Source organism: Hippichthys cyanospilos, unplaced genomic scaffold (genome assembly GCF_059441005.1).
Source record: "Hippichthys cyanospilos isolate Australia breed blue-spotted pipefish unplaced genomic scaffold, RoL_Hcya_1.0 HiC_scaffold_113, whole genome shotgun sequence".
In the NCBI taxonomy this organism is placed as follows: Eukaryota; Metazoa; Chordata; class Actinopteri; order Syngnathiformes; family Syngnathidae; genus Hippichthys; species Hippichthys cyanospilos.
Window position 1 is genome coordinate 30,001 of NW_028283469.1, and position 10,514 is coordinate 40,514.

Here is a 10,514-nt window from a genome sequence, read left to right on the forward strand (position 1 = left end):
GGTGACGGCCCGGTTCTCGGGCCGGCCGGGAAAACGACAAAGTCCAACTTCAGGCTGGGAAGTGGCAAAATGAGGCCGAGTGTCCTGGTTCCCCAAAACGGCTAAAAATAAGGCAAAGTGCCGGTGACGGCCCGGTTCTCGGGCCGGCCGGGAAAACGACAAAGTCCAACTTCAGGCTGGGAAGTGGCAAAATGAGGCCGAGTGTCCTGGTTCCCCAAAACGGCTAAAAATAAGGCAAAGTGCCGCTGTCCGCCCGGTTCCCCAAACGCCCCTGGTCGCCCAACTCAGGGGAGAAGTGCTGAAGTCAGGCCGAGTTGCCTGGTTCCCTGGAGCGGCCAAATATTAGGCAAAGTGCCGGTGTCCGCCCGGTTCCTTAAACGCCCCTGGTCGCCCAACTGACCGGCAGAAGTGCTGAAATGAGGCCGACCTGCCTGGTTCCCTGGAGCGGCCAAATATTAGGCAAGGTGCCGGTGTCCGCCCGGTTCCCCAAACGCCCCTGGTCGCCCAACTCAGGGGAGAAGTGCTGAAATGAGGCCGAGTTGCCTGGTTCCCTAAAGCGGCCAAATATTAGGCAAAGTGCCGGTGTCCGCCCGGTTCCCCAAACGCCCCTGGTCGCCCAACTCAGGGGCAGAAGTGCTGAAATGAGGCCGACCTGCCTGGTTCCCTGGAGCGGCCAAATATTAGGCAAAGTGCCGGTGTCCGCCCGGTTCCCCAAACGCCCCTGGTCGCCCAACTCAGGGGAGAAGTGCTGAAATGAGGCCGAGTTGCCTGGTTCCCTAAAGCGGCCAAATATTAGGCAAAGTGCCGGTGTCCGCCCGGTTCCCCAAACGCCCCTGGTCGCCCAACTCAGGGGCAGAAGTGCTGAAATGAGGCCGACCTGCCTGGTTCCCTGGAGCGGCCAAATATTAGGCAAAGTGCCGCTGTCCGCCCGGTTCCCCAAACGCCCCTGGTCGCCCAACTCAGGGCAGAAGTGCTGAAGTCAGGCCGAGTGTCCTGGTTCCCTGGAGCGGCCAAATATTAGGCAAAAAGCCGGTGTCCGCCCGGTTCCCCAAACGCCCCTGGTCGCCCAACTCAGGGGCAGAAGTGCTGAAATGAGGCCGAGTTGCCTGGTTCCCTAAAGCGGCCAAAAAAAGAGCAAAGTGCCGGTGTCCGCCCGGTTCCCCAAACGCCCCTGGTCGCCCAACTCAGGGGAGAAGTGCTGAAATGAGGCCGAGTTGCCTGGTTCCCTAAAGCGGCCAAATATTAGGCAAAGTGCCGCTGTCCGCCCGGTTCCCCAAACGCCCCTGGTCGCCCAACTCAGGGGAGAAGTGCTGAAGTCAGGCCGAGTTGCCTGGTTCCCTGGAGCGGCCAAATATTAGGCAAAGTGCCGCTGTCCGCCCGGTTCTCGGGCCGGCTGTAAAAACGACTAAGTCCAACTTCAGGCTGGGAAGTGGCAAACTGAGGCCGAGTGTCCTGGTTCCCAAAATCGGCCAAATATTAGGCAAAGTGCCGGTGTCCGCCCGGTTCCCCAAACGCCCCTGGTCGCCCAACTCAGGGGCAGAAGTGCTGAAGTGAGGCCGACCTGCCTGGTTCCCAAAATCGGCCAAATATTAGGCAAAGTGCCGGTGTCCGCCCGGTTCCCCAAACGCCCCTGGTCGCCCAACTCAGGGGCAGAAGTGCTGAAGTCAGGCCGACCTGCCTGGTTCCCTGGAGCGGCCAAATAACAGGCAAAGTGCCGGTGTCCGCCCGGTTCCCCAAACGCCCCTGGTCGCCCAACTGACCGGCAGAAGTGCTGAAATGAGGCCGACCTGCCTGGTTCCCCGGAGCGGCCAAATATTAGGCAAAGTGCCGCTGTCCGCCCGGTTCCCCAAACGCCCCTGGTCGCCCAACTCAGGGGAGAAGTGCTGAAATGAGGCCGACCTGCCTGGTTCCCTGAAACGGCCAAATATTAGGCAAAGTGCCGCTGTCCGCCCGGTTCCTCACACGCCCCTGGTCGCCCAACTTACCGGCAGAAGTGCTGAAGTCAGGCCGACCTGCCTGGTTCCCTGGAGCGGCCAAATATCAGGCAAAGTGCCGCTGTCCGCCCGGTTCCTCAAACGCCCCTGGTCGCCCAACTCAGGGGCAGAAGTGCAGGAATGAGGCCGACCTGCCTGGTTCCCTGGAGCGGCTAAAAATTAGGCAAAGTGCCGGTGTCAAACGCCCCTGGTCGCCCAGCCCAAAAAATGACAAAGTCCCACAAACGCCCCTGGTCGCCCAAACACTAAACGCCCCTGGTCGCCCAGCCGAAAAAATGACAAAGTCCCACAGACGCCCCTGGTCGCCCAAACACTCAACGCCCCTGGTCGCCCATCCGAAAAAATGACTAAGTGCCAACAGCGCCCCTGGTCGCCCAGCCCAAAAAATGACAAAGTGCCAACAGCGCCCCTGGTCGCCCAGCCTTAAAATATGACAAAGTCACACTTCAGGCCGAATTGTGCTGAACAGAGGCCGACCTGCCTGGTTCCCTGGAGCGGCCAAATAACAGGCAATGTCCCGGTGTCTGCCCGGTCCCTCAAACGCCCCTGGTCGCCCAGGATTAAAATATGACAAAGTCCCACTTCAGGCCGACTTGTGCTGAGCAGAGGCCGGCGTTCCTGGTTCCCTGGAGCGGCCAAATTAAAGGCAAAGTGCCGGTGTCATCCCGGTCCCTCAAACGCCCCTGGTCGCCCAGGATTAAAATATGACAAAGTCCCACTTCAGGCCGACTTGTGCTGAGCAGAGGCCGGCGTTCCTGGTTCCCTGGAGCGGCCGAATTAAAGGCAAAGTCCCGGTGTCAGCCCGGTCCCACAAACGCCCCTGGTCGCCCAGCCACACGGCGCCCCTGGTCGCCCATCCACAAAAACGGCAAAGTGTCAAAAATGCCCCTGGTCGCCCAGCCAATAAACGCCCCTGGTCGCCCATTCATAAAAACGGCAAAGTGTCAAAAATGCCCCTGGTCGCCCAGCCACTAGCCGCCCCTGGTCGCCCATCCATAAAAACGGCAAAGTGTCAAAAATGCCCCTGGTCGCCCAGCAAACAAACGCCCCTGGTCGCCCATCCATAAAAACGGCAAAGTGTCAAAAATGCCCCTGGTCGCCCAGCAAACAAACGCCCCTGGTCGCCCATCCATAAAAACGGCAAAGTGTCAAAAATGCCCCTGGTCGCCCAGCAAACAAACGCCCCTGGTCGCCCATCCACAAAAACGGCAAAGTGTCAAAAATACCCCTGGTCGCCCAGCCAATAAACGCCCCTGGTCGCCCATCCATAAAAACGGCAAAGTGTCAAAAATGCCCCTGGTCGCCCAGCAAACAAACGCCCCTGGTCGCCCATCCATAAAAACGGCAAAGTGTCAAAAATACCCCTGGTCGCCCAGCCACTAGCCGCCCCTGGTCGCCCATCCATAAAAACGGCAAAGTGTCAAAAAAGCGGCCAAAAAAAGAGCAAAGTGCCGGTGTCCGCCCGGTTCCCCAAACGCCCCTGGTCGCCCAACTCAGGGGCAGAAGTGCTGAAATGAGGCCGAGTTGCCTGGTTCCCTGGAGCGGCCAAATATTAGGCAAAGTGCCGGTGTCCGCCCGGTTCCTTAAACGCCCCTGGTCGCCCAACTGACCGGCAGAAGTGCTGAAATGAGGACGACCTGCCTGGTTCCCTGGAGCGGCCAAATATTAGGCAAAGTGCCGCTGTCCGCCCGGTTCCCCAAACGCCCCTGGTCGCCCAACTCAGGGGCAGAAGTGCAGGAATGAGGCCGACCTGCCTGGTTCCCCGGAGCGGCCAAATATTAGGCAAAGTGCCGCTGTCCGCCCGGTTCCCCAAACGCCCCTGGTCGCCCAACTCAGGGGCAGAAGTGCAGGAATGAGGCCGACCTGCCTGGTTCCCTGGAGCGGCTAAAAATTAGGCAAAGTGCCGGTGTCAAACGCCCCTGGTCGCCCAGCCCAAAAAATGACAAAGTCCCACAAACGCCCCTGGTCGCCCAAACACTAAACGCCCCTGGTCGCCCAGCCGAAAAAATGACTAAGTGCCAACAGCGCCCCTGGTCGCCCAAACACTCAACGCCCCTGGTCGCCCAGCCGAAAAAATGACTAAGTGCCAACGGCGCCCCTGGTCGCCCAGCCGAAAAAATGACTAAGTGCCAACAGCGCCCCTGGTCGCCCAGCCTTAAAAAATGACAAAGTCACACTTCAGGCCGAATTGTGCTGAAGTGAGGCCGACCTGCCTGGTTCCCTGGAGCGGCCAAATATTAGGCAAAGTGCCGCTGTCCGCCCGGTTCCTCAAACGCCCCTGGTCGCCCAACTCAGGGGCAGAAGTGCTGAAGTCAGGCCGACCTGCCTGGTTCCCTGGAGCGGCCAAATATTAGGCAAAGTGCCGGTGTCCGCCCGGTTCCCCAAACGCCCCTGGTCGCCCAACTCAGGGGCAGAAGTGCTGAAGTGAGGCCGACCTGCCTGGTTCCCAAAATCGGCCAAATATTAGGCAAAGTGCCGGTGTCCGCCCGGTTCCCCAAACGCCCCTGGTCGCCCAACTCAGGGGCAGAAGTGCTGAAGTCAGGCCGACCTGCCTGGTTCCCTGGAGCGGCCAAATAACAGGCAAAGTGCCGGTGTCCGCCCGGTTCCCCAAACGCCCCTGGTCGCCCAACTGACCGGCAGAAGTGCTGAAATGAGGCCGACCTGCCTGGTTCCCCGGAGCGGCCAAATATTAGGCAAAGTGCCGCTGTCCGCCCGGTTCCCCAAACGCCCCTGGTCGCCCAACTCAGGGGAGAAGTGCTGAAGTCAGGCCGAGTTGCCTGGTTCCCTGAAACGGCCAAATATTAGGCAAAGTGCCGCTGTCCGCCCGGTTCCTCACACGCCCCTGGTCGCCCAACTTACCGGCAGAAGTGCTGAAGTCAGGCCGACCTGCCTGGTTCCCTGGAGCGGCCAAATATCAGGCAAAGTGCCGCTGTCCGCCCGGTTCCTCAAACGCCCCTGGTCGCCCAACTCAGGGGCAGAAGTGCAGGAATGAGGCCGACCTGCCTGGTTCCCCGGAGCGGCTAAAAATTAGGCAAAGTGCCGGTGTCAAACGCCCCTGGTCGCCCAGCCCAAAAAATGACAAAGTCCCACAAACGCCCCTGGTCGCCCAAACACTAAACGCCCCTGGTCGCCCATCCGAAAAAATGACTAAGTGCCAACAGCGCCCCTGGTCGCCCAGCCCAAAAAATGACAAAGTGCCAACAGCGCCCCTGGTCGCCCAGCCTTAAAATATGACAAAGTCACACTTCAGGCCGAATTGTGCTGAACAGAGGCCGACCTGCCTGGTTCCCTGGAGCGGCCAAATAACAGGCAATGTCCCGGTGTCTGCCCGGTCCCTCAAACGCCCCTGGTCGCCCAGGATTAAAATATGACAAAGTCACACTTCAGGCCGACTTGTGCTGAGCAGAGGCCGGCGTTCCTGGTTCCCTGGAGCGGCCAAATTAAAGGCAAAGTGCCGGTGTCATCCCGGTCCCTCAAACGCCCCTGGTCGCCCAGGATTAAAATATGACAAAGTCCCACTTCAGGCCGACTTGTGCTGAGCAGAGGCCGGCGTTCCTGGTTCCCTGGAGCGGCCAAATTAAAGGCAAAGTGCCGGTGTCATCCCGGTCCCTCAAACGCCCCTGGTCGCCCAGGATTAAAATATGACAAAGTCCCACTTCAGGCCGACTTGTGCTGAGCAGAGGCCGGCGTTCCTGGTTCCCTGGAGCGGCCGAATTAAAGGCAAAGTCCCGGTGTCAGCCCGGTCCCACAAACGCCCCTGGTCGCCCAGCCACACGGCGCCCCTGGTCGCCCATCCACAAAAACGGCAAAGTGTCAAAAATGCCCCTGGTCGCCCAGCCAATAAACGCCCCTGGTCGCCCATCCATAAAAACGGCAAAGTGTCAAAAATGCCCCTGGTCGCCCAGCCACTAGCCGCCCCTGGTCGCCCATCCATAAAAACGGCAAAGTGTCAAAAATGCCCCTGGTCGCCCAGCAAACAAACGCCCCTGGTCGCCCATCCATAAAAACGGCAAAGTGTCAAAAATGCCCCTGGTCGCCCAGCCACACGGCGCCCCTGGTCGCCCATCCACAAAAACGGCAAAGTGTCAAAAATGCCCCTGGTCGCCCAGCCAATAAACGCCCCTGGTCGCCCATCCATAAAAACGGCAAAGTGTCAAAAATGCCCCTGGTCGCCCAGCCACTAGCCGCCCCTGGTCGCCCATCCATAAAAACGGCAAAGTGTCAAAAATGCCCCTGGTCGCCCAGCAAACAAACGCCCCTGGTCGCCCATCCATAAAAACGGCAAAGTGTCAAAAATGCCCCTGGTCGCCCAGCAAACAAACGCCCCTGGTCGCCCATCCATAAAAACGGCAAAGTGTCAAAAATGCCCCTGGTCGCCCAGCAAACAAACGCCCCTGGTCGCCCATCCATAAAAACGGCAAAGTGTCAAAAATGCCCCTGGTCGCCCAGCAAACAAACGCCCCTGGTCGCCCATCCATAAAAACGGCAAAGTGTCAAAAATGCCCCTGGTCGCCCAGCAAACAAACGCCCCTGGTCGCCCATCCATAAAAACGGCAAAGTGTCAAAAATGCCCCTGGTCGCCCAGCAAACAAACGCCCCTGGTCGCCCATCCATAAAAACGGCAAAGTGTCAAAAATGCCCCTGGTCGCCCAGCAAACAAACGCCCCTGGTCGCCCAGCCGAAAAAATGACTAAGTGCAAACAGCGCCCCTGGTCGCCCAAACACTCAACGCCCCTGGTCGCCCAGCCGAAAAAATGACTAAGTGCCAACGGCGCCCCTGGTCGCCCAAACACTCAACGCCCCTGGTCGCCCAGCCGAAAAAATGACTAAGTGCCAACGGCGCCCCTGGTCGCCCAAACACTCAACGCCCCTGGTCGCCCAGCCTTAAAAATGACTAAGTGCAAACGGCGCCCCTGGTCGCCCAGCCGAAAAAATGACAAAGTGCCAACAGCGCCCCTGGTCGCCCAACCGAAAAAATGACTAAGTGCCCGCATCTTTTGCGTTGACCCCCCACCTCTACCCTCAAACCAAAAAGATGCGGAGGTTTGACCCAGATCTCCAAAACACTATCGGCACATATATAGGGAACAGCATTTTAAGAGCTTTTGGAGCCGAAAATATGACAAAGTCCCACTTTTTCGAAAATATGACAAAGTCCCACTTTTCGAAAATATGACAAAGTCCCACTTTTTCGAAAATATGGCAAAGTCCCACTTTTCTGAAAATATGACAGAGTGCCACTTTTATCACAAATGAGTGCCTGGCTCCCCGGCAATGTGAAACACGAACACGGACTGGAGAAGCGGGCGGCTTTGCCGCTCGCCGCGGCCTCGCTCCGGAAGGGGGGGGGCCGCTTATGAAACACGAACACGGACTGGAGAAGCGGGCGGCGTTGCCGCTCGCCGCGGCCTCGCTCCGGGTGGGGGGGGGGCCGCTAATGAAACACGAACACGGACTGGAGAAGCGGGCGGCGTTGCCGCTCGCCGCGGCCTCGCTCCGGTTGGGGGGGGGGCCGCTAATGAAACACGAACACGGACTGGAGAAGCGGGCGGCTTTGCCGCTCTTCCCGGCCTCGCTCCGAGCGGGCGGGCCGAATATTAAACACGAACACGGACCGGAGAAGCGGGCGGCTCTGCCGCTCGCCGCGGCCTTTCGGGGGGGCCGCTTATGAAACACGAACACGGACCGGAGAAGCGGTCGGCTTAGCCGCTCTTCCCGGCCTCGCTCCGAGCGGGCGGGCCGCATATTAAACACGAACACGGACCGGAGAAGCGGGCGGCCTTTTGGCTCGCCGCGGCCTTTCGGGGGGGCCGCTTATGAAACACGAACACGGACCGGAGAAGCGGTCGGCTTAGCCGCTCTCCCCGGCCTCGCTCCGAGCGGGCGGGCCGAATATTAAACACGAACACGGACCGGAGAAGCGGGCGGCCTTTTGGCTCGCCGCGGCCTTTCGGGGGGGCCGCTTATGAAACACGAACACGGACCGGAGAAGCGGTCGGCTTAGCCGCTCTTCCCGGCCTCGCTCCGAGCGGGCGGGCCGAATATTAAACACGAACACGGACCGGAGAAGCGGGCGGCCTTTTGGCTCGCCGCGGCCTCGCTCCAGGCGGGCCGCTTAACGAACACGGACCAGAGAAAGCGGGCGGCCTTTCGGCTCGCCGCGGCCTCGCTCCAGGCGGGCCGCTTAACGAACACGGACCAGAGAAAGCGGGCGGCCTTTCGGCTCGCCCCGGCCTCGCTCCAGGCGGGCCGCTTAACGAACACGGACCAGAGAAAGCGGGCGGCCTTTCGGCTCGCCCCGGCCTCGCTCCAGGCGGGCCGCTTAACGAACACGGACCAGAGAAAGCGGGCGGCCTTTCGGCTCGCCCCGGCCTCGCTCCAGGCGGGCCGCTTAACGAACACGGACCAGAGAAAGCGGGCGGCCTTTCGGCTCGCCCCGGCCTCGCTCCAGGCGGGCCGCTTAACGAACACGGACCAGAGAAAGCGGGCGGCCTTTCGGCTCGCCCCGGCCTCGCTCCAGGCGGGCCGCTTAACGAACACGGACCAGAGAAAGCGGGCGGCCTTTCGGCTCGCCCCGGCCTCGCTCCAGGCGGGCCGCTTAACGAACACGGACCGGGGCAGCGGGCGGCCCCACGCGCTCGCCGCGGCCTCGCTCCGAGCGGGCCGCGTAACGAACAGGAACACGGACCGGAGAAGCGGGCGGCCTTTCGGCTCGCCCCGGCCTCGCTCCAAGCGGGCCGCTTAACGAACACAGACCAATGCACGGGGGCGGCCCTCGCGCTCGCCCCGGCCCCGCTCCAGGCGGGCGCCTTACTAACACGGACCGAAGGCCGGCGGCCGCTCCTCGCGGCCACGCACCCACACCCCCGCACCGACCGATCGGCGATTACAACCTGCCATCGGAGGGCCCCCGCCGGCGCCGCCAGGCGCTCGGGCGGACGGCTCCTCCGGCCGCGGGTCCACTCCAGCGCCGGGGACGCGGCGAGCGCGGCCTCGCGGCCCCGCCCGCCAATGCCTCGGCGCGAAACGTATCTGGCGAGACCGAGACGGCCCGAATGTCACATTTTTTTCCGACGCACGCAGAGGTCCCACATCGGAGGGCCGTCGCGCCGGCGCCGGCGCCCGTTCGCTCGGGCTGCCCGCAGCGTCCCGCGGCCGTTCCCATCCGTGGAAATCTATTTCTCAAACCAGCCGCGCGCACGGCGCGCCGTTGCGGGGGTTATCGGGAGGGGAGCATGCGCGGCCCGTCGCAGCCACCGGGCCCGCGTCTCCCCCAGACAACGCGCGCAAGATCCAAATGAATCGGGGGCGGGCCCCCCCACCGCTGCTACCGGGGGGAGTCTCCGCCCCAAAGAAAGCGCCCCGGGCTGGCGCCCGCGCGCGCGCTTCGGCCGACAGCGGGGCCGGCGCGCGCCGGGCGTCCCCCCGGGGCCGCCCTCCCTCCGATCCGCAGGGGGAATGCAGGGCTACCTGGTTGATCCTGCCAGTAGCATATGCTTGTCTCAAAGATTAAGCCATGCAAGTCTAAGTACACACGGCCCGTACAGCGAAACTGCGAATGGCTCATTAAATCAGTTATGGTTCCTTTGATCGCTCCACCGTTACTTGGATAACTGTGGCAATTCTAGAGCTAATACATGCAAACGAGCGCCGGCCCCCCCCCCCGGGGGAGGCGCGCATTTATCAGACACCAAAACCCACGCGGGCCCGGCGGCGCGGGGCCAGGGCGGGCGCCGGCGCTCTCGGGCGCCGTCGTGCCGCTCGCCCGCGCGGCCGGCCCGGCCCCCTTGGCGACCCTGGATAAACTCGAGCCGATCGCCGGCCCCCCCGCGGCGGCGACGTCTCATTCGAATGTCTGCCCTATCAACTTTCGATGGTACTTTCTGCGACTACCATGGTGACCACGGGTAACGGGGAATCAGGGTTCGATTCCGGAGAGGGAGCCCGAGAAACGGCTACCACATCCAAGGAAGGCAGCAGGCGCGCAAATTACCCACTCCCGACTCGGGGAGGTAGTGACGAAAAATAACAATACAGGACTCTTTCGAGGCCCTGTAATTGGAATGAGCGCAATCCAAACCCTTGGGCGAGAACCCATTGGAGGGCAAGTCTGGTGCCAGCAGCCGCGGTAATTCCAGCTCCAATAGCGTATCTTAAAGTTGCTGCAGTTAAAAAGCTCGTAGTTGGACCTCGGGACGCGAGCTGACGGTCCGCCGCGAGGCGCGCCACCGTCTGTCCCAGCCCCTGCCTCTCGGCCGCCCCCGGGATGCCCTTGGCTGGGTGTCCCGCCCGGGGCCCGAAGCGTTTACTTTGAAAAAATTGGAGTGTTCAAAGCAGGCCCGCGCCGCCCGCACACCGCAGCTAGGAATGATGGAATAGGACCCCGGTTCTATTTTGTGGGTTTTCCCTCCTGAACTGGGGCCATGATTGAGAGGGACGGCCGGGGGCATTCGTATTGCGCCGCTAGAGGTGAAATTCTTGGACCGGCGCAAGACGGGCCAGGGCGAAAGCATTTGCCAA

At 61.5% G+C, this 10,514-nt stretch overlaps 1 pseudogene; it reads left to right on the forward strand.

Annotated features, from left to right (window-relative positions):
* Positions 1-9,461: 9,461 nt before the first annotated feature.
* Positions 9,462-10,514, forward strand: LOC148404992 (18S ribosomal RNA; annotated as a pseudogene; the record flags this gene model as incomplete).